The sequence below is a fragment of the Hetaerina americana genome, unplaced genomic scaffold (genome assembly GCF_022747635.1).
Source record: "Hetaerina americana unplaced genomic scaffold, ioHetAmer1.1.p SCAF_3, whole genome shotgun sequence".
NCBI lineage: Eukaryota > Metazoa > Arthropoda > Insecta > Odonata > Calopterygidae > Hetaerina > Hetaerina americana.
Genome location: NW_027286874.1, coordinates 61,031,672 through 61,055,526, shown reverse-complemented (window position 1 = coordinate 61,055,526; position 23,855 = coordinate 61,031,672). Strand labels below are relative to the sequence as shown.

The window sequence follows — 23,855 nt, the reverse complement described above, 5'->3', positions numbered from 1 at the left end:
ATGTGTTAAATAAGGAAGGCATCAGCAAGTGTAAAGGGTGAATCCTTGATTTCTTCACGTTAGATTGTAGGCGCGTTGGAATGGGTGCGGAACGTAGTCGAGATCGATAAATTTCACAGGTAGGTGAATAAATACGCAGTTAATGGTGACGGGGAGCTTGCAAAATGAGGTCATCGTCATCACACCAATTGGCGCATGATTGAAATTCCTTTGCCGGATTATATTATAAGGTTCAACATGAGAAATGTTTGTGGACTGATATGGGAGAACTTCATTTATTACCATAGCGAAAAATGAATTAAACGAAATGAATGTAAAATGTCGAACAATAAGCAATTTAATTTAAATGACTTGCCGGTATTATATTTGAAATGACTAAACATTATCGTCATCGTATCATGTGAAATGCTCCTTAGTTTATTTGAACACTTGTACAATATTAAATTTCGATTTTGATTATAAAGTTGTAAGCAATACGTTTTACGTGAATATAGCATTAATGTTATCGTTGAAGGCATGTATTTTGTATACTTATTTCATTATTCCACCAGTAATGCATTTTACTGGGCTGTCTAAACGGATGTATTATTGAGTTGAGAAATACTCGTATTGTGCGTGCATCACTTTGTAAGTAATACGCACATTTTTTCAATTCAGTACCTGGATAAAGAATGTCATGTTTGCAATCGATACCCAAGTTAATGCACTAGTAAAAACATTTAAAAAAAATATGAGTTTTGCTCCAAACAATGACAACGTCATTTTTATTCCGTCATATTTTTTAGCGCATGTTTATGTACGCACTTTTTCTTTCCTTCCCACAGTCAGTATATCAGACGATCCGCCATATTGTTTTACTGCTTCCCAAAATTTCATATGTCATCTGCAATTCATGGACACGTTAAATTTTATGATTCCAAATTATCAGCCAGTGCCGCCATATGTTGTCTAATTTGGTTATTTCATATTTTCCTTTCCTATATTCTGTCCAAATTTTCAGACGTTGAATCCATGTAATGCTAAATAAAAACAAGTTATCGCGCAATCTGAAAAAACTTAAAAAACTGGGGATTTCCATGGAGTCTCATATCGTGAGCATAAAAAATTCACAGAGGAGTAGGGAAATTGCGGATTATATTATGAAACTATATTATATCTACAAAATATGGAAGAGATGTATTCGCGTTTCAGCGATAGCATCACTCTGTTTAATGTGATAAGATTAGATACGTATGTACTCCTAGGGCACCATATCGAATTCATCCAATGTTAACTCGGCGTTGAACTTATAGAATTGTTTCTAGACGTGTACAAATAACAGTGCCTATATTTTATGAGTTTGGATTGGAACTCTCGTCGCCCAAAAATTAACTATATAGTAGAGTCATTGATAATATATAAACATATTTTTTCTCATAGTGCAAAATCAGAACTCTTTAGTAAGTTATTTTATAATGGTCATTTTAATTGTTTGAAGAAATTATAATTTATTTATTTACTAATCGAAACGCGCATTAACTTAAAATTAATGTGAAAACTTGTTAAAGAGAGGCTCGCTGCGCTTATTTGTTTCCTTGCCTTTAAAATTGATTTCAGATGACCAAATTAACATGTGGAAACCTTCAGATGCCAAACTTAAATAAATGCAGAGTTGCACGTTAACATTTTAGCTTGAATTTCTGAACTTCTGCGAATTAATCCTAGTTTAATTTTATAAATATTTCGTACATAATCCACGTAAAGTCATGAGAGGCTTATTAAAACGTAAATAGATGATGGCTTTTATAGACAAACCCTAATTTCTCCCTATTGTGAAATTATGACGTTTAGTTTCATTCATTTATCGCAATAATTGTTTTTATAGTTTTGATAGGGTTACAAGAAAAATCAGATCTAAATATATTTATTGTTTCATTTAAAATAAAAGCATTACAATATTGGAGACTAATGAGTAAATTAATGAAGAATTCTGTTTTTCTTTTCTCTTTCCGTGCAAGCATAGGAATAATTGCATGATAGAACATTGAACGGATGATTTTTAATTTTTTTTAACTATCATCTAAATCCACGAGATTCAACTGTTTCTAGCCAGAATCTCGGCCTTTCTTTAATTAATTGGTTTGCGAATCCTCTTCTTATTTACTACCTCCGCCCTCTAGTAATGAGGTTTAGCTTCTTTTGTAGGTTGAGTTTTTTATCCTTTGTGTACTTTAAATTTTTATTCTCATAAAAGGGTAATGCGTTTGAAGAAAATTAAGATTTTTTAAGAAATTTCCATTTTTTTCCGTAAACTATCTAAACCTTCCCCAATCCACTGAATGATCTCAAAAATTTGCGTTTGGTCCTTTCATAGATAACGTGGTGATATTTTTATAAAATATAATAACGATATAAGTTAGTATATATAAGAGAGCCGGAATGTAAAAGTCCAACCAATCTCTAATACCATTTTTGAGGATTTTCCTTTGTCGATATGGGTTAAAGCACCGAGATTCTGAGTTAAATTCGTTACTGATAAATAATAAAGTCTTCGAAGCATTTTTTTTGTTTAGGATTTTATTGAGATATCGCGAAAATTACTAGTTATTCCGAGCATTGATGATTTGGTTCTGTTCAACTAGCAAAAAAATTGTCACCATTTCTGTTTTTTTTTTAATTTCTGTTTCTCTACATCTCTCTATTTGTGAAATGCGAGAATAATTATAAGTATGAAAAAAATCAGATATCACCAAGATATAACTAACGAATAAGAGCGGAATGATTTATCCTTTCTAAAGATTCGTGAATATTTGGAGGTGAAATATTAAATTAGAATTTTTCTCTCATTTTAGACTCTGAATTTTTATTACCGTTGAGGCCAATCCTATGTCCCTTGAAAAATTGTCACTGCGGTGCACCATTGTAATGGACCTAATGAAATGTCTGAATTTATTGTCCCGGGGTACTCACTTCCCATCTCGTGTCCTCTCAAGGGCAGTATTCTCCAAGTCCACAAGCAAGCTATAAATACCACATTTCCGAGAAAAATCCACGGTGGACTGTGTCCTATGATACCAAAGTCCCTGTCGGAAATATTTGTATATAATCTTCGGTCTCCCACTATCGCATTATTAAAATTTAAAATCGTATATAGTATTAATGAGTCGTTGCATCCAACAGATTTTCACTTCAAGTAGTGCACCAATCAAGATGAAATAATTTTAAGGTGTTAAACGATCAGTTTTATTGATATATTTTTATTGAAAATGCATTCTTAAAGGATTGAATCTTTAATTATGCATATTATTGGGGACTATCATGTGAGACCATAAATACCGCGACTTAACTAAACCTATTTGCGAAATGCATCAACATAGTACAGCATATTATCATCTAAAATTTAAGGAAACTGGTTGTTCTCGTTTGCTAAGTATTTTTGAAAATTATTTCTTCTATGTTGTAATGTTGTGAGTATTATCGCAAAAATTGTTTTTGTTAAAAGTGGCATTATTCATAGAATTTTATATTTTCGTTGATGAATGAATTTGCGATATTTGATTGTATTTTTCACTGATATTTCTTGGTTTGCTCGTGCGTACAAACTATTCCAAATGTGAAAGGAGTCAAATTATTTTCACTGAACGTTCCGATCGTGTTTATCTCTCTTGCCAATTCCTTGAAAGTGATCATATTTTGGAGACTTCGAGAGCAAGGACTCGATGATCTTCGAAAACTGATATGTATAGTGACGGGTAAATAACCGTTTTTGTTGAATCCAAGTGGATATACTTCTGCACCTGTGTAATTCAGATCCAATTTTATATTAAGTCATTGATATTATTTAAAAATTGTTAATGTGGTAATAATAACTAATATTGTAATAAAAAATAATAAATCATGTTTTAATTTTCAGATAAATTAAGAATATGTATTTAAATACTTTAAGGAAATGTATGCAACTTTTATGAAATTTCTGTAATTCTGAAAGGAATTCATCTCTCTGATAAATATTTCCTTGTAACTGTATTATTTTCTGGAGTTGACCAAAACTTGTGATAGGAATGTTCGTATTGTTTGGGAAATAGGAAGAAAGATTTGAGCATTAAGTTCTACACATAAATTACATATCTTTGCAAAACATTTAGCCAATGCGTTCCTATGAGTTTTATTTTGGCGTGGTTATCCCTCCATTTTGTATTAACTCGTCTCGTTCACATTTCCAATCGAAAACATGCCAAAATGATGATATACAGGGTTCGTCCGGAAAATAAGTGTACTGAGCTCAGGAAAAAAATGTATTACACTTTTACATATCTTAAGCTAAAATAGGACCCTTGTGAATCGATACACTTGTTCCAGCGGCGTTCCCATTCCTGGAACGCTCCCGCGAAGGCATCATCGGGAACCTCTCGAAACACGTCGTCACGGCCTCTTTGACGGCGTCCAAACTCCCGTATCGCGTTCCTTTCAAACTCCTCTTTATCTTCGGGAACAGAACGGTTCTCTAAAAAATGTGGATCATTTTTGCAGTGATGCGCAAGTTGTGTCGCGATTTCCAAACGATTGAGTCTTTGATCATCACTGAGCACTTTCGGCACCAACTTTGCACAAATTTTTCGCATCTGTAATTGCTCCCTAATAATCTCGTGCACTATTGTTTTTGGCACATTACACTGCTCTGCTATCATCCGAACACTAAGACGACGATCAGAGTTCAGTACATCGCGAACTTTTCGCACATTTTCGTCGGTGAGTGTCGTTGATGGGCGTCCAGGCCGTGGTTCGTCGTCGACCTCTTCTCTGCCCTCCACGAACATCTTGTGCCACCGAAAGATCATGTTTATGGACATGGCTGACTCCCCGTAAGCCTGGTTAATCATACCGACAGTTTCGGTAGACTATTTCCCAAGCTTTACCGCAAATTTGATGGAATAACGCTGCTCCAAAAACTTCGGCATCGCGTTCCGTGACGTGGGTCGAAGCGTGGAGGTTCGCGTTAACAGAGCTCCTCACTACACCACAGCTCAGAGCCGACTGCCTTTTTCAGCGTCGCTTGCCAACATACCCCCCTCCAATCGCAGCCCGTCAGAGCGGTGCTGGGCGCGGCTGGAGCGGCGGGAAAAAATCAGTACACTTATTTTCCGGACGAACCCTGTATGTTCTCGCATTAGGAACATATTTATACCGTCATTTAATGGTTCGTCGACTAATTTAGTCTATTTAATAGCTCCACGGTTATATAATTTACATCGTTATCTTTTTGATTTTTTTCATATTTTACTCAAAATATTTAAGGTTGGACTTCAATTTTATGCTTCCGTAAGTAGCGCAACTCACTATTACTTCGAGCTGCAGTGAAATTAGAAATATCCAAAGGAATGAATTTCTTTGAAAACGACCGTATTGGTTTGCATCCTGTTAAAGGGTGTTAAAATTTACTGTTTCTACACTAATGCGTATGTGAATAAAATGTGGAATGAAGATTTAAGAAATGGAGCGAATACAGCTGACATAAGCCCATTAGCGTCTTTACATGAGTAAAATAACTGAAAATGAAAATAGAATTATACTATCAGTAATGAGATTTGTTAAACCTAATTTTATACAGTGAGAATTCTTCCTCAGATCCGAGTTGGTCTATGGATCTTCTTCAATTTAATTCCAGTTGGCAAAAGGTCACGATGCGCCGACTGGTGTAGGAAATTTAGTTCTTGGAACTTATTACAGACTAGACTGATCATTTGCCGTGATTGTTTGCTCTAACTAAAAATGGGCCAGATTTTGACGTACATATCACTTTTACGATATCGTAAGTACTTAAATCAAGCCATTGCTGTCTTTAAATACACCCTAATAAATTCTTTACGCATCAAAGGATAGAGTGCAAGAGAGATATTACGCTATAAGTGTACTATTTGCTCATGAATTGGGTGTCATAAGGAATCAATACGGCGCCACACCAACTGAACGTAATCAAATATTGTAGTGGTGCTTCGAATGATTGATGTATATTCCGTATGACGATCCTCCGTGGTTCAAGTAACCTTATTGAATTTTGTTGATTATTGGACCATATGTGAGGGTCATTGTTAGAGAAGTGGAAAATCTAAACTTATGTGGGCGTTGTACACCTATGACTTTTTTTTATCTTGAAGAACAGTTAAGCAGGTAAAATAAATTCTGCCGAACATGTATGAACCATGAGTCGTACACACGTATTCAATACATGTAAAAAGCAATCATGTACGTTAAAGTGTATTATTTTTTCATTAATTTTCGTACAGTATATCAGGCGACCTGAAGAGTTTGCCATAATTGTCATTTTATAAATACAACGGGTCAGGAGGAATTGAGTCCTGGTTCCGTATAGGAGTCGATCTTTTGGGTATTTGATTGATAGAAATCTAAGGGAAGACTGCTGCGTTTAGAGTCGCCGTGCAGTGACGTGGGACGGTCGCCGTTCGCGTGACGGCGGGAAGAGGGTTTTGGTGGTGGTGGTTGTAAACGAAAGGGGTCCCATTATAGAGTCATGTGAACTCACTTGTGGCTACTAAGTAGGGGAGGCCAGAAATATTCCTGTAGCTCTCTGATAATGGATGCAGAGATAGCGAGCGGCACATGAACACGCCGGCGACTACCGCTCGAAAAATCGCGTGAGAAATTCATCGAACAATAAATCTTTCGTTTGAATTGTCGTGTAATTTTTAAAGGGAATCTGCATCAAGATTCCCTTATTTCAGGATCCATTAATACGATCCATATGTACTTGGGCGTGCAAAAACTTCAAGTTAGTTATCCTCCTTCAAGGTATGTAGATACTGACTTCTTGGTATTCCACAGCTGTGAAGTTATCCAAATGGAATGTAGGGATGATTTCAAAACGTCTAAAATTAACACTTCTGTACGAATTGAAGCTATTGTGTAAACCAGCGCAGAAATGAATGATTTTTTAAATATATTTCATTAGACTGTCTTCGCATATCTGGCTATTATCGGTAGAGTTGATAAAATTTTGCCCAAGTATATTTTGGAAAGTCACAAGATTTTAATTGAATTCATAATCTATTATTTACGCCTTAGAATTATATTAACATTCGCCAGGGAAATTGATGCCATAATCTTGATTCAGCGTAGAGTAGAAGTGATTTCTCGCTCGAGGAGATACAAATTCCCTGTGAAAAGTTTGAATTAAGATATCTGCGCGAATAAAACTGCCAAACGAAAAAAACCGCTCGATCGTGGTTCTGTTTTTAGGCGTTTCCCGCACGCATATGTATCTTGCTCATTCATATCTCACGGGACTGCTAATTGAGACATATAATCTCCAATTCACAAAATAGGAAGAATTACGTATAAAAATGGGACTATAAACGTAATGCAAAAATGTAATCCCCAATCTCTCCTCGGCCCCCCGTCCCTCTTAGAAGTCTAACTTACTAGACACAGACGCTCCGATTCCTGCTTGCGGAAGCGTTTCCAACACTCTCGAGGTGACACTTAATCCGCCTGTTATCTGTCCATCGGGTCTCCGCGCGCCGTGGGAGCGAAGGCACAAAAAAGAGCAAAATGAATGTTTTCTTTCTGGTGCGCAGAAGAGAGCGGGAAAGAGGAAGAGCACAAACCAGAAAGGAAAAGAAAGAGACCTGACATTGCGCAAGCATTGAAACTATTGGATTGTGAAACGAGAGGGAAGGAACGTAAGGATTTTTTACGGGAGTGGGAGATGGGCTCAGGGATAATCGGGAGGTAAGGAGGGCCTTCAACGGGAGGGATGAGTTGAAGGAGAGGAAAGAGTGTACCGAAAACTGGCGGATTTAAGATTAAGGGGATAAGTAATAGCGCAAAAGTGTGGGAAAGAAGGAAAGAGGGTTTTTTTCCGCGGAAGGCATGGAGGGAAAGAAGTGGAAGGGCCCTTTCTCTCCCACCCGGTCAGGCCGAGGGTCGTACTGGGACAAGGGTAGTTTCGTGAAATCTCCACCCCGCGCCGCCACCGAAAAGCATACTCCCTCTCCCCCTCTCTCTCTCTCCGCTACCCCTACTTTCCACCCCTAGCCCTCCGTGTTCTCTTCTAGCCCTCCCCGCCCACAACCCCCGCCCTTCCCCCACATCGCGACCCTCTCTCACTCGGGGTAAAACCTTCTACCTTCTCCACCTCCTCCCCCGCCTTTCCTCCCGATACCAACCCTCCCCCCCTCCAAAGGGCTCTCCCTCTCTCCGTATAAAGCTCTCCCGCTCGAGGTTCGGGCACAGAGGAGTCCTTTTCGTCAACCCCCGTTCATTTGCAGAATATTTCTTTCTCATCGTCTCACACTCTCGTCCTCTCTCTTTCTCGCTCTCTCACTCTCTCCTTTTCGCCCTCCCGCCTTTTTCCTCTCCTCCTCCCTTTCGAGAAAAAAGGGGCGGCACCGCTCTCCTCCCCCTTTCCGTCTTCCTCACTCTCACCCTCCCCTCTTCGCTCAAGCTCCCTAGCTCCGAGTAACGCTTCCCTCACTCGTCCCTTTGACTCCCTGGCGCGCGCTCCAAACTATCCCTCACTCTCTCTCGCTCTCTCTCCCGCTCTATCACACACCCTCTCGCTCGCTATCCCGATCTCAACCTCGCTTTCTCTCTGTCTCTCCCGCTCACTCACTCAGCCTCTCCTCTCACCGCCACCTTATCTGGCCACTCGACAGTCAGGCGTAAGGAGGAGAGGTGGGAAGGAAGAGAAGAGGACATCTCCATCCCCGAATCCTTTTTTTTTCTCGCACGCGAGGGAGGAAGAGGGGGTAAAAAAAGGTGTTGCTGCCGCAGCAATAGAGCGGAGACCGAGACAGGAGGAGAGTGTGTTGGTCCTAAGAAAAATTCGCTGCTAGCCCACCCAGACGTCCCCTCCTCGATTTTTTGAACGTCCTGTGGGTGTAGCCGCTTGGTAGTGCCAAGGGTACCGGTCGAAGAGGGAAGGTCAACCTTTCTCTCTTTCTCTGTGCAGAGCCTAATAGGTAAGTAATGAGGGATTGTTTTAATTTTCTCTCTTAAACTTTTGTTAGCGAGCGTAATTTTTATGTTGCATTCGTGTTATTTGGTTAAACTTTACAGATTTCATCATATTTTCACGAGTACCATTTTCTTATTAGGTGCTTACGGGAGCTAATTTCTTTTCGCGTAGTTTTTGCTCACCAGACTATAGGTATTGAGTGTTTCTTTGGTTTCGATATATAATTTCTTTGGAAATTAGCATATTTCGAAGGAGGGGTAGCACAATCTACGTAAATCGGAAGAACGACGTTAGTTTTTGATGCTGAAATATGATGAATCTATTTTATTCTCTCCAAAATGATTGAGCTATTATTTTTATGATTTAATGTAAAATTAAAATTTTCTTAAAAACTTGGAAATAATTTAGAGCTAAAAGTTAACATTTTAAAAGATTTTTTACACCTCAACCCCCATTGTAAAACTACTAGTTTCGCAAAGTTCATCGGCATTAAAAAATATGTAGAGTAAATTATTCCAATTTCTGGATTTACGCTTCTTGCATATAGTAATGTTTGCGCAAGTCATATGTTTTCTCTTGTTGACGATACAATTTACGTTCCCTTAAATATTGATAATAAGTTTTCTTATACTAATTACTGCCGAAGTGATACTTAATTTGTACTATCTTGTCAGCATGAAAATTTATTTTTGGGGATGACTGAAGTCAATCGAAAACAGCAGCGGATAAAATTTGACGGAAGTATTGGCCAAATGATTGGAAAATGAAGCAAATACTTTATAGAATAATAGATTTCAAAGGCGAAAAAATGCATCCTATTTGGAACCCGTAGCAATGACTTATTGAATGATTTTTCCATTTGTATGAAAGCGATAAAAAGTCTCAAATTCTGTATGCTTATACTTAATTCATTCCACGGGCTTTTTGATGAATTCGGTAACATTTCAAGAAGAAGGAAGAATAACAACATTTATTATAGACCCCATTTGCTTAATTACACGAATTAAATAAAGAGGTTGTTATACGTTAGGTCTTATCGCACTATTTATTCTATTTGCTTGTGTTTTAGGATTTTCAAAATTATGGTGCATGCTCTTTACTCAAGTAACAAAAATTGTTAAATGAAAATAAAAATACGAATTCGAAAATACCCCGTGTCAATTTGTATCGCGCTGAATGATTTGGAAATTCATTGAATGGCAGCCTTACGTTCTTTGCTTAGGCGGCGTTTGGATCCGTGACCGATTGCTATGTCAAAAGGTTCTCATAATACCAACCAGGTCATCCATAGGTACTTGCGAATTAATTTTTGGGAAATTAGCTAAAAGCAAGGAGTTAAAACTACTTCATTACTCCATTTTCATATCGCAGCAGACCTTCAGTTACCATTTATCGCAACTGACTCCAAAATGGTCGATGTTACATAGAAAAGCGTGTACAAACTTACTTTCATAGGGCATATTTCAAACGATCACATTCTTTTAGTTCAAATTCTTTGACTTCCACAAGCTGTTGAAAGTAGAAGTACAGCTTAAATTATTATTGAAAACCGATTCAGCATTTACGTGCGCGGATGAAGAAGTCAGTAACTCTCAAAGAGTTACGAGACGAAGAGACAGTCAATTCGATGAATGGAACATTTTGATGGGAAATTTTGGCGAAACCAGATGTCTACATAGTAATAAGTGTTTATTTTCCCTTTCCCTCAATAAAAATTCTATCCGTCTCCGCTAAAATTTTCTGTGAGACAAAAATACCTACTTTCTCTGAATTAACCCAGCAAGTGGGGACCTCGGAATAAGAAAGCATGAAGAAGATCACATTTATGTAAAAAAATACAGGAAGCAAATTTTAAAATAGGTCTTAGACTTTCTTTGAATTAGACCTATTTTGTTTAATTTAACTAGCCTTGACGCATTTCTGAACGTTTTTTAATAGTATCCTTTCTCGCTTTCAAATTATGCCTTCTTTCGAATTTCTTCTGCATGTTTCGATAATAAACTAGTTTCTGAAACATATATCCATTACTAATTAATGTATTAAAATAATATTTGATTGTACGATCAAATATAGGTCGTAGTCTATAATAGGGAGTAGTTTTTATTTTCATCAAACATGAGGAAAATATATAATGAAAGGAAAAGTAAATTTTAGTATATAAACCCTAGTTTAAACATTGCTTTTGATTTTCGACGAATGTTTGTACAAAAAAATTTCTTTCGAAATTTTTGTTTTAATAAATAATGAGCCTACATCTCTTTAATATTTTAAATAGTTATGTGGAGATGGTAAAAGGAATTCCTAATTTTTATTCTTCATCATATTTTCATGTGCAATGCGCGTCAAATTGCCTCATGTGCATCTTCTTGTTGCTTGCATATGTATATGCCTGCAGGATTTTTATTTTTCCACGAAACCAAGCTAGACGAACGTATGTACCACCAAGCGAATTAGTTATTATTTTTAGTCCCACGACAATTTATTGTAGATGAAAGAATGATCAGAATTCAGACACGATTTAAATGTCAAAGGGGAACTATACCATTACTCAAACGTCTATACGTCCCTCCGGGGCGATTACCTGCAACCCCTCGACGCGTATCGGTCGTAGGAAGACCCCGTCTAAGTATGCGGCACGTTCCCCCACCCTAACGAAACGTTACCCCCGAAAGACAGGGAATTGAATATGTTGCGACAAAAGGGAGGGGACGGGGGAGGGGAAGGAAAAAGGGAAGTGAGACAGAGAGAGAGAGGACGGGGAGGAACCAATCTTTTCGTCACCCACTTGAGAACTCGTGACGCGGGATTCCGAGGGCGGGGAGGTGGAAAGAGGAGGAAGGAGGGGGAGATGTAATCCGGTGATTGCGTGCGGACGTGACCGTGACGGGGTGGAAAATTTTTCGTTGCTGAAGTCGGGGGATCAGGAAGGAGAAAAATCTTTTTTTTTTCCTTTTTGGCCGAGGGAAAAGGGTGGGAGGGTGCCGATGGAGAAAGATATAAGCGGAGATAGAGAAAGAGAGATGGGAAGGCGTGCCGCAAAGGAGCCTGACCAAGGATATATGGAGAGGGGGTGCGGGAGAAAGAGAGGGAGATAGGAGGGGCCCAGGAGGAATCGCTCCCAGTGGCCGTCGAGGAGTTCTTCGCCCGCAGTCACCGCTGTCGCCCACCGAGCCTCGAGCTGCTATCAAAGTCCATATCTCATTTTCCACAGCAGACTAGCTTTCCATCTCCGCACTCAATTTTTTACTACCGTCCCCTCCGTCTTTTTTACTTCCGATGCTTTTCTATCCATCAAGAAATATTTCCAATCCTCGCGCTCTTACTTCTTTCCGCACGCACCTCTAAGTGCACACTTCCCTCGATCACGTCCTCCGGCCATGCACTTGGATTCCCCTCGACAATACGCTCGCGGAATTGAGTAGTGAGCTTCGATTGAGAAATCATATTTTACGGGATTTTTAAAACCTTTTGATTCTTTTTCGCATTGAATTTTGATGGGAAAAATAAACGGAAAAGTGAACTCACAATCAATCCTGATCATTTCCAGAGCGTCGCCACGTCGTACTCCTCGTCCGCATATTTTTATATAACCATCTGTCGTCATTAAAGAGTACGCCGCAGTCCACCTGGTTTCGGGACATCACTTTGTAATTGCTCCATCGAAATCTGCTTTCGCGACTAAGGTCGTTAAAAATGTCCCAATTTCCCTAATTGTCTGTTTCACTGGATTTGCAGCGAATCGGTACGTTGCACTTCTCTTTACATTCGTTAACATTAAGTTCCTAATCAAGCTACTTATTTCCATTTGTTATTTTTTTATTATTTTATTTAGTTCTTGTAGAAGCCGTATTTCTCCCATCTCTTTGGTCTTTTTTGTTCTCTCTATATATTTCTCCCTCACCAAATCCTTCTCTATCCCGCACTCTTATCTTCCACTGTGTCCCAATCATTCATTTATTGCAATCCTTCCTCAGCATCTAAGAATCAATCTTCCACAATGAAAATTGTTATTGAATGCATTTTTCCTTTAATTTCTTCCACTCCGTTCATAGATGCCCCCATTTCGTTCTTGCAATTTCTCCAAATACTCTCGTCTTCCTCGTTGCTCCCCATAGCGAGCGAGAGGGAGTGAGGGGGAGATAATAGCGCTCTTGCCGTTGAAGGAGGGCGGACTTGGAAATAACGCCGCGGAGACTGTGCGCCACTCCCCGAAGACGGTACCTAGTAGACGCTCGAAGGGTGGGGGTAGGCGATATTTGTGAGCGAGGATGAGGGGTGGGGGAGAGAGAGCGGGGACGACGAGGGTGGCAGGCTAGGAGAAGAGTTGCAGGGTAGGGCGCTTCGATCAATCACGCCGCTGCCTCTCCCTCCGTTTAGGTGCTGCCCGGTGCGTACCTACACTTCTGCGTCTCTCCCCGGCGGCCCTCTCCATATTTTACCTACCTCCTGGCTCCTATTTTCTCTCGTGTTTTCTCTCTATCGGATCTGATCTCCCTTAGCCACCATCTATTCTCTCAACAACAGTCACTGTCTATACGCGGGGGATGTAAAGGGTTAAATCCCGTCTCCTGCCTTTATAACCATACTGGTTACAAAGACAGGAGACGGGACCTCTCATTCTGTCGACCACAACCACTCTGTCTGAATTAAGGGATTTTCCGCATTGTGCATAATGTTTCTCACCCTCTTCCCACGTAAGTTCATATCGGTATCCATGGGGTCAGGATTTTAGTGTAGTCGGTTTCTAATTCGAGGCTAGGATATTCTCATGAACATTTTAAGGTTCAGATTTTGCTAGTGTGGTTACCAAGATTAACTTTCTGGGTTTTGTTCATTTTCATAGAACTTGTTAATGATTTAATGATTACGTTTTCTCCGTTTCTAAATCTGAATTTTATGGCGAGGAATTTAAGAGCATTAAAGTGATCTTGTATTCCACACCAATCGTGTCATAATTTATGTAATCCTCAGTCATCATAGTTCAATATTTTTAAAATTTTTTTGTGAAAGTGTCGGTATTATGTACTTTTTGTTTTTTTTAATAATCACTTTTCAATTTTCCTGGAATGAAAAAATTATGATAATTACGTCAATTATGCCATGTTGTGCCTACTTATGTTCAATATTTAATTACATCAGTTGTTTACTCTAAACATTATGACTGTATTGATTATCTGAGAGAAAATTTTACTTTAATTTATTTATTTTAGGTGTTTCTAAATCCTAAATTTGAAATTTATCAGTATCTAGTCAATCGTTTATGATATATATATATATATATATATATATATATATATATATATATATATATATATATATATATGTATATACATATATGGGTCGCGGTAGTGTAGGGGGTTGAGCGGGACTGCTGACCGGAGGGGCCCGGGTTTGATTTCCGGGCAAGGCACTCTGGGAATCTGCCGCTCCACCCAAGCTATGTGATTTTTCGGGTACCAGGTCTTCCTGGGTAACCATAACCGGCACTGACGGCGTGTGCAATTCATACGCCGTCGGGCTTAGTATTGGATTGGATCCAAACCGGCCTTAGGATTGATTACTGTGTTTATGGTTTATATGTACTTTCAGAGTTTTTTAAGGCATTTCGATATTAGGCGCTACAAGTGTTATTTTTACCGTCATAAATGCTTCAACTTTTATTGAAAAGTTTTATGACTCTAATAAACACTCCTCGCTATGCAAGTCTTTCTTGGATTTTTCAAAACTTTCCTCACAACATTGCCGTTACCCCTTAACGGATGCACTGGTTTTACACAGTAGACAGCTTGGACTGACCCTTTCCTCATGAACTGCTTCAAAATTGGTTGAAATAATGATAGAGTTGTTCGAAATACCAATGCATAAGGTTTTATCTGCTTTCGCGTGCTTATGTGCGAATATTTAGCTGTGTGCATGATGTATGTGTTTCGTATAAAGAATAGAAAAGGGAATCCCGCAAAGTTCTAATTAACTCTATCAAATGAGTGAATCAAGACCTAGCCTCGCCTTAACATTCTTTCATTTGGTTTAACATAGTAAAATTAGTATTCCTCCATGAGAATACAATTTTATAAACTTCAGACAAAAAATAATCACTCAAATAGTAATTAACCTGATTCAAATAAGGGCCAGAATTTCCTACTTTGATCTTTCCAAAATTTTCGAGAGACAGTGAATTTCCTCGCAAAACGTTATACCCAAGCAACTGTTATGCACCATGAAATTAATATTTAATTTTAATTGAATAAAAACCTATATAGTCTTCGAATGAATTGTTTTTATATTTAATTATTTGACAGAACCAGTTGAAAACTTTGGTAAAAATTTTAGTAAATTTTTCACAGTTTTATTACATAATTTAACGGATGACTTCCGATTTTAATTAATCCGCCATGATAACGATTTAACGGAAAAAACTTTTAATTGTTATAATGGTGGATTTTGTTTTCTCACTGGAACAGTTTTGTTTTAGCGATGGGTGTGATTACTATAATTACGCGTTCCCGTTTTGTGGTGGTATTTTGATTTAAGTCAAAAATTCAAATAGATTTAGCTGATAAATGCCTTCAAACAGTGATTCAGTCCACAAGATTATCTTACATTTTATTGGTCTTCGTTAAAATAAAAAATATATCATCCTTGTAACAAACACCATTACCAACAATTTTAGGATTTCATGTAATTCTATGATGTCTTCTGCAAATTAATCTAGATGTATTTGAACGTTTCATACAAACTAAATCATTTTGGGTAATGTTACGTTGGGGTGAGAATATTTTTCCCCAGATTTCGGCATCACTTTGCCGCAAATATTTGTTTTTTTTTTGCGCCCGTGAATTTTTTTGGATTTTTCTTAATTTCCTTCGACCTATTTAATTTATTCTCGGCGTGCATATTACAGCATCTGTTCGTCCGCTTGAGCAAGCACCGCCGTATTTTTAATTGGAGATAACTGCTTTATAAAGCAAAAGAGACGAAATCCGAGGCCGATTCGTAGTCTCTTCAAAATGGACGCTCCCACGTGTTGATGACTTCATATTATTTTTTTATTCTCATTAACGTTTTCCCGTTTTAGGGGCAATGGTTACACTCCATACAGACTAATTAATTTTGTTTCTCTGCTCAAATGTAAAACAGAATTCATCAAATTTATTAGGTAGCACTCAGACATCCTTTATTACTGTAGGAAGGTTTTTTTTCTTTCAAAAGAAAACCTGTTTACCATGAAATAAAGAATTAATTTTTATGCATCTATGTAAGCAGGAACGTTAGTCAATATAATCCTGTTCAGCATTTACCGCTTTGGTTTTATAAATCTATATTTTATTAGTTTTATAAATTTTTTGGTCAATAAAATTTTAAATTAAGACTTGGCGGTTTTTTGATATTTCAAAATATTACCATTAATTACCCTTAAACTCTATTGCCATATATTGCATTTTGACCAATTTGGCTTCATTTGTCGAAATAAGGTTTAATGTGAGGTGTTGTCAGAAGTGTTAGCAGAACTCACTGCATTTGCGAGAACCTCCGCGATGTAAGTGAATAGAAAATCTTGGGTCTCGGAGACTTTTTAGGTTCTTGCTGCGAAATTGATTGCTTTTGCATTCAAAGGGAAGCTATAGACGAGATATCAATTTAATAATCAAAATATTTGGTCATTTTTTAAGATTGTCTAATTTCCTGCATTAAAAGTGATTTTGTATATATATATATATATATATATATATATATATATATATATATATATATATAACAAAGAATAAACATATATATATATATATATATATATATATATATAACAAAGAATAAACATATATATATATATATATATAACAAAGAATAAACATATATATATATATATATATATATATATATATATATATATATATATATATATATATATATATATATATATATTCAAATCTCCACCCCTAAACTACCGCGTTGCTCAAGGTATATACATGTATTGCACATTAAATAAGTATAACTTTTCATTAGTTCATAAAATGTTATCCATAGGCAACCATGTTAAGATAGCTGTCTGACTTGGGGTTGGGGGTTCGTCTATTCAGTGACGCAAACAAAACGTGAAAAATTCTAGCCATTTCGCAAGCTGACAGAATATTTCCATGCTATTTCCTCAAGTGCGCTTCCAAGTGTTGCCGAGAAATTTTCTGCGGCACCAGTATGTGATATTCCCCATGTCGCCCTCACATCTCGCAAGGTCTTACATTTTATCCAAACGACGTCAGCCACCCGCGTCACCGCATGTGCTTCCTATTATGTCCTTGTTAAGCATTTCAACCACACTGCGCGGATGCCACGACGTAGAGGGAAGTAATTAGCAAGGAAGGGGAGTAAATATGCTCCAAGGTATTTTGCAAGGACAAGAGACTTCTCAGAAGAGCAGAAATCGATTAAAAGCTCGACGTCTCGTCGTTTAAGGGGGCCGAAAGCTTGCCAGAGAATACACTAAGGGTGCAAGTGCAACTATGTGTGATGCAATATAATTTGCCGGCAATATTTATGGCATATTTTTGTTAAAGAGACCAGATGTGACAATCTTTCGCCATAGACTATCAGGTGGGTGAAATTAATCGATGGTTGAAGGAAGTGTTCCAGGGGAAACCTTATACATCTCTGTAGTCTTGCCTCGACCGTCGTTTGAATGACATGTTCATTTTCTCGAAGTCATTAATTAGCCTGAATTCCTAAAGCATGCTCCTTTCTCTTTGCCTAAAGAGCCTTCCTTCCATTTGCCTTGTGCTAATCCAAGCAAATGCTTCACTCTTTTAGTTTGCCTGATTTTTAGGATGAATTACATTGGGCTATATTTTTCATACTTCCAAAATATTTATGATTTGCAAAAATGAAAGGCTTCGTACGTATTTGGATATCACATCGAGCTTTAGCTTTTATATCAATTCTGATGTTTTTTGCGGGTACTTGGGAAGTTTCAAGGAAATATATAAAGGCAACTGGTCTTGTCGCTGCATTGAAATATTGTAATTTGTACTCCTCTGTATAACTATAGTATAATTACATCCGTTGCATAATAAAGAATATTACTTTGCTCTCTTTTACAATTGGATTTTATAATATTTTATTTTAGGCTATATTGTGATTCATTTGTAATCCTGAAAGGAACTCATATATAAGCCTGTGCACCTGCGATAAGGAAATCTGTATTGGGATTGAGAAACTTAAATGTTGCGCATGATACCGCTTTCTTCTGATAGGATGCCTTTATTTATGGCATATCAGCACAAAGGCGGGTCGCAGTAGTCGAGGGGGTAGAGCGTTTGGCTACTGACCGGAGGGTCCCGGGTTAGATTCCCCGGCAAATATCTGGGCACCTGCCGATCCACCCCAAGCTATATGATTTTTCGGGTACCAGATCTTCCTGGGAAACCATTACCGGCACAGGGAAAGGAACTGGCACCCCTACCTTGATGTGTGAATTTCACACGCCATCGGGTTTAGTGCTGGGTGAATTCTACCATCACCTATCGGGTTGATTACTGTGATTATGGTTTCTTTTATCAATACAAAGTATAATTCTCTAAAATACTAACGCATTTTTAAAGGCTGAAGCCTCCATTTAATATAATGGTGTTCTTATAAGTGTAAATAACCATGCGATCACAGTGCGTCTAGAATACTCTATATATGCTATAACTCTGAAGTCTTAATCTCTTATAGTTGCCGTGGTCGTTGATTCACGTTTTATATTTACAATGAAAACAAAGTTTTCCATCGGATGTGCGTGCAGTTGCAGTGATTTCATGGAAATCATTGTTCAAAATCCATCTTCATCCTGACACCAGGGGAGAATCTGAGAAGCTTTAAACGCTGGCATAAGTAAAATTCCGTCTCTAAAGATACGAACTATGCAAAAGCTTATACCGGAAAGGTTCCTTACGACGAATTTACGCTGGAAGGACGAGGAGATAAGCCGCTGGGAAGGAGAAAAGACGGGACGGCCGAAGAGGAACCAGAGGAGATGAGAGGGTGGTTTGGGTAGACGTACAGACACGTCCTCGGGAAAGGGTGCGCCCATGGACGCGGGTACTCTTGTATTGCCAGAGGATTGGTCTGGCTCTTGCGAGGGCTCACCAAAAGGGACCGTAAAACCGGGGAGAGATGGAGAGAAGTTGAGTGGCATCGTGGAAGTTGGGAGGAGCGTAGGAGTGGGGATTGAGTCTCTAAGGAGTATAGGGCAGAGTCTAGATGCGCCTATGGGATCCCAAACCGAATCGAATAGGAATTTTCACTATTCCCATTCAGTGGGAGATGGAGAGGAGGAACGGTGGATCTGGGGAATCAGAACACTAGGATGGAATTCGGGTGAGGAGGGATGGAGAAGAGGTGAGAGATCTATAGCATACGGAGAGATGGAAATATGGACCACAAGAATAAATGGGACAAGTAAAGAGCGAAACTCAAGAGAAGGTTTACATGTTATTCCTTGATATTGATAAGTAGCTTGTAGTTGTACCCTGTGTGTAATGCCTTCAATTATTCCATTCATAACATTACGAATAACTAACTACAAGCTGCCAGCCTCTAGCCTCAAGTATGGTATGTCGCAAAAGTTAAATACTGAAATGATTTATTTACAAAAAATGAATATTTATTGTTAATTAAATTATTTGAATCTATTAATTAGTTGCCATTTGTTTCGCTTTCAACTAGAAATCAGGCTTCTTCTTTGATATACTTGTACTTCGGAGTATTTTGCGTATAATAAATTAGATCGGAGGATAAAAGATATTTTGAAAATAAGCGCATGTAGTAGCCAATAAGAAATTTATTCAGTCAAAGAATATCCTCATTAAAGAATAAATGCAATTATTGAAAACACTAAAATATCTAATTGGAATCCTCGGTAGCACTACCAATTTCGTACGAGTTACCGCAGTAATCAGCGTGAAGATCTTATTAATAGGTGAGGATAGCGCTCACCTAGTACTAAGCTCAATAACATCTGATATTTTCGCATTATGGCAGAAGGGCAGCTCCTTTCCCTGTACCACCCGTAGTATTCCACAAAGTACTGGTTCATGAAAAGTCACAGTGTGGGTGAAGCTGAAGTTTCTTGGAGGTGTCACCAGTAATGGAAACAGAGTTCTCCGTCGCGCAGCCCAACGTTCTAGCCACCAGACTACCCGCCTTTTATAATTAGAGGTTAAGGGTGAAAAATCGTTTCCTATATCAATGCAAAACTCAATTGCTGAATTGATATATGCGAACTTGGTGTAATCAAAATGCACATTTGATTTGGAAAAATACACGTTGGGAATCGTTAAGCGTAGCCAATACTGATTTGGGGGATTCCGCTGAGGGAGGATATACGAGGTATTAAAGGTGCAAACGACCTTTTTCTCTATTTTTTCCACAATTGTCTCCATTTTGAACTTTTTTATTTTATTTAGTTTTATTAAAATATTATGGTTTTATTAAAAGATTAAAAATTTTTATAGTTTTATTAAAATATTATATCAAAATGAATGGAATAAGACTTTTGTATCTGAGACTTTAAAATTTTTTATCAATTTTTTAAACAAATGGTAGCCTTTAAAAGGTATTACTGAATTGTTTACGTAGCGAGCATTGAAAGATATTCGCGTACTCATGAGCGCACTCTATGTACAGCCTTTGGGTCATTGGGACTCATGCCAAGATACCTTCTGTTCGTTCTGCTAAATTCGCACTTCGAAGTTTCCTAGGCGTTCATTAGCAGGGAACCAACCTCTTGGGAAAGCTCATTTACGGGTTTTGCTTCCATGGAAGTGTCAAACAGTTCTGACATATGTGGTAACTGGCATCGTGCGTAGACATTTGTTTCCTGAATTTTCTTATCTTAAACTGTAAAATAGATACCGACGACTTTGACAATTCAAATTTCAAAAGCGGCATGAGAGTTTTCCTACGTGATTTTAAGAAGAACATGCGTCATAAGATCCAAAATTGGCATTAACTAAAGGAAATAGTTGGTCCTCTTGTGCCATAATATTATTCAAAACCCTTTGAAAAGAGTGTTCATAATTTAATTAATATTTTTATTAGTTTGGCATCGGCATTTCCAACGGAATTGAGTTAAAACAAAAAGTTTTAAAAAATTATAAAATATTTTCCTGTAAATTTCACCGTGAAAATTGGTCTAATTATTTTGATAAATTGGGGGGAATTTAAAGTTTATTGGATGTGTGTAAGCGTTTTAGCTAGGCCTCAACCTTGGGATACTTGACAATAAGGGAGTATTAGAATAATTCGCTCAAATAATTGCCGTTTTGTTTTTGTTAAGTGAATAAATACAATGATGATATTAATGTATTACTGATAACTGAGAGTATACTTTCTTTATTATGTTTAGAAAAGATTACCAATTCACTCAAAGGTTCACGCCTTAAGAAAACAAAATGAAACCCTTTAATTTTAATTTCAAACAAGTTTTTAGTTGTATTATTAATCTACATACCTTGGTCCTAAAAAAATCTTTGGAAATAACAGACAAAACTTTCAAATTTCTTATCAAGTGTGATTTTAAATCTCATTTGCTCTTTAACGAGCAAAACCTGCTCTGCCGCACACTGCGAACGAGTAAAAAAAGATAAAGAAAGATATTTTATCAGTGGCAGGGATTGTTTTTCTCTCGTTAATTTTTTATAGGAATTAATCATCAAACGAACATTTTTATTGACATTAATATTGTGTTTCGCTGTTTTAGTGGACTATGCTTAACTTCTGATCCAACTGAGGAATGAATTTGGAATTAAATTAGCAATATTCAAGTGTTAAGGTCGGTAGGTTTTTGCAAAGGCACATTTATAGAATAAATTTCTAGCGTTTATCATCGTTAATAGATTCTTACCTTAACCTTTTTTTAAAATTGAATAAAGTGCCCTAAAAATAGTGGCTGTCTAATTAAGAAAAACGAAGGTATTAAAATTGGATAAAGAGACAGATGTATGTGCTCAACTCATGATATCTTGTTATTACTTAAAATTAAAGTCACAAACATGACCTAGCCTCATCCTCAACCCACTAGTTTTGCAGTTTCTTGTCATTTTATTATAATTGATAAACTTTTGGATGAAGTTTTTTCAAGACATGATATTGTAAATGCATTATATTCTGATGATAATTCAGAAAGAAATTTTATTAATTATTCCTAGATATCTAATAAGTTATAATCTAATTATCTTAATCTTCAGTATTTTGCGTGAAACCTTTTTCGTTTCTTTTCACCTTTGTGGAAGAAAAACGGGGTTCAAAATCAAATTTATTCAGCGCCTAGATGGAATATAAAATAGTAGATAAATTGTTCCCGGAGTTGCATGGAAATACATTTGGGAAAATCCACCTGCACTATTATGATTTCGGCATCTCCATTCAGTTGTACCTTTGGGCAGGACGCCAAAACGCAAGGAATTCCATATCCTATCTGACATGAAAAAATTGTTTGCTCGCTGTAGTGGCTGCATTAGGCATTTAAAATTTTCGTAATCGTCAATCGTATATTCGTTATTGACATATGTTGATTCCTTAATTTTATTTGTTGAAATAAATTTATCATTCACCAATGAGATTTAAATTAATATAAAAAATTGACCGCAGAAAAAACTCCTTGGAGTTTTAAAGAATATGGATTTTTTGTTCGAGTCATATTCATTCAAACTATATTTTTTACATTATAATTGAAAAATACCTAATGTATATGCGAAAGTTTCGGGGTGAATGCCTATTTCGTGCCATAAGTTATAATATACATTTCCTATTTTTCATAGGTGTTAAATTGGGGTCGAATGTTAATTACGGATAAATTATGAAACTTTTATTGTGATCATAGCCTTGTAGCTTCATTATTGAGCAAACACAAAAAAATTTATTGATGAAAAATTTTTAAACGGAAACGAAAAAACAGGGGGAAACCATTTTCTTATTAGAAGACAAATCAACTTATACATTCAAAGCAAGCAGGAAAAATGGCAAGTTAAAGACATATCTTACGTTCGCAGAAAATTTCTGGCGTTAGGGATTTGTTGCTATGGATTACTTAAGTATCATATCTTTTCAAAACTACGTTTTGAATGCATGTATTTGAATAGGAGTTTCCAGTTTCACGGATTCTGAAGTGCAGCATTAAATGGTAATTGCCAGTACTCATTTTTTGCATGCGTGGCACACTGCTCTCCAACGCCAGGATGTGAGATGAATGCGATTCCACACCAGGCATGCACTCACCACATGGCATGTTCCTGAAAGGTTAGGATATAGAGGAGTTATATGCTCCAAAGATGAAAGGGAATGGAAATGCAAACGACTTTGCGTGCACCGTGGTACTCAAGTTTCAACGAAGACCCTAAAGACAACTAACTAGCGGCGAGGATAAACATACAAAAATGAGAGCAAGTGGACATAGAATAGATGCTGCGTAAATTAAGAGAGAGATGAGCTTAAGAATGTGGATGGTGCAGTGAGACGAAACAATGTGAGGGGCAGTTTACGCGGCTCGGGGGAGTGGAGGGCGCGGGGTAGAGTTTAGAATGTAAGGAATAATTTATACAACGAACCGGAATGGTATCAGTTCAGTGGAAAGAAAGGGAGCCGGATGAATATCGCGCGGCGGGGTGAGGCGCGAGTGGGAAGGAGAGGGGGAGTGAGACGGGAAGGATGTGATGAAGGAGAGCACCCCGTTGGGAGAATGTCCACCTTGTAGGCAGGGCCACCTGCAGCGGTGACGCGCGGGGAAGGGGCAGCGGCGGGGGTGTGGGCGTGCAGGCGGCGAGGTGCCCCGGGAAGGTGGGGGAGGCGAAGCGGAGGAATCTCCTACCCGGGCGGGTCCACTTTCGTCGTTACCCGTGTAGGAAGGGACCGGAAAGCAGGTGAAGGTGCT

At 37.7% G+C, this 23,855-nt stretch overlaps 1 protein-coding gene across 1 annotated transcript in view; it reads left to right on the top strand.

The window, feature by feature from the left end:
* The first annotated feature begins 8,239 nt into the window (after nt 1–8,239).
* Nucleotides 8,240–23,855, top strand: part of Scp2 (Sarcoplasmic calcium-binding protein 2) — a 311,620-nt gene continuing 296,004 nt past the window's right edge. Inside the window, exon 1 of the mRNA XM_071588131.1 lies at nt 8,240–8,957. The gene's annotated coding sequence lies outside the window, so the exon portion shown is untranslated. The remainder of the gene's footprint in view (nt 8,958–23,855) is intronic.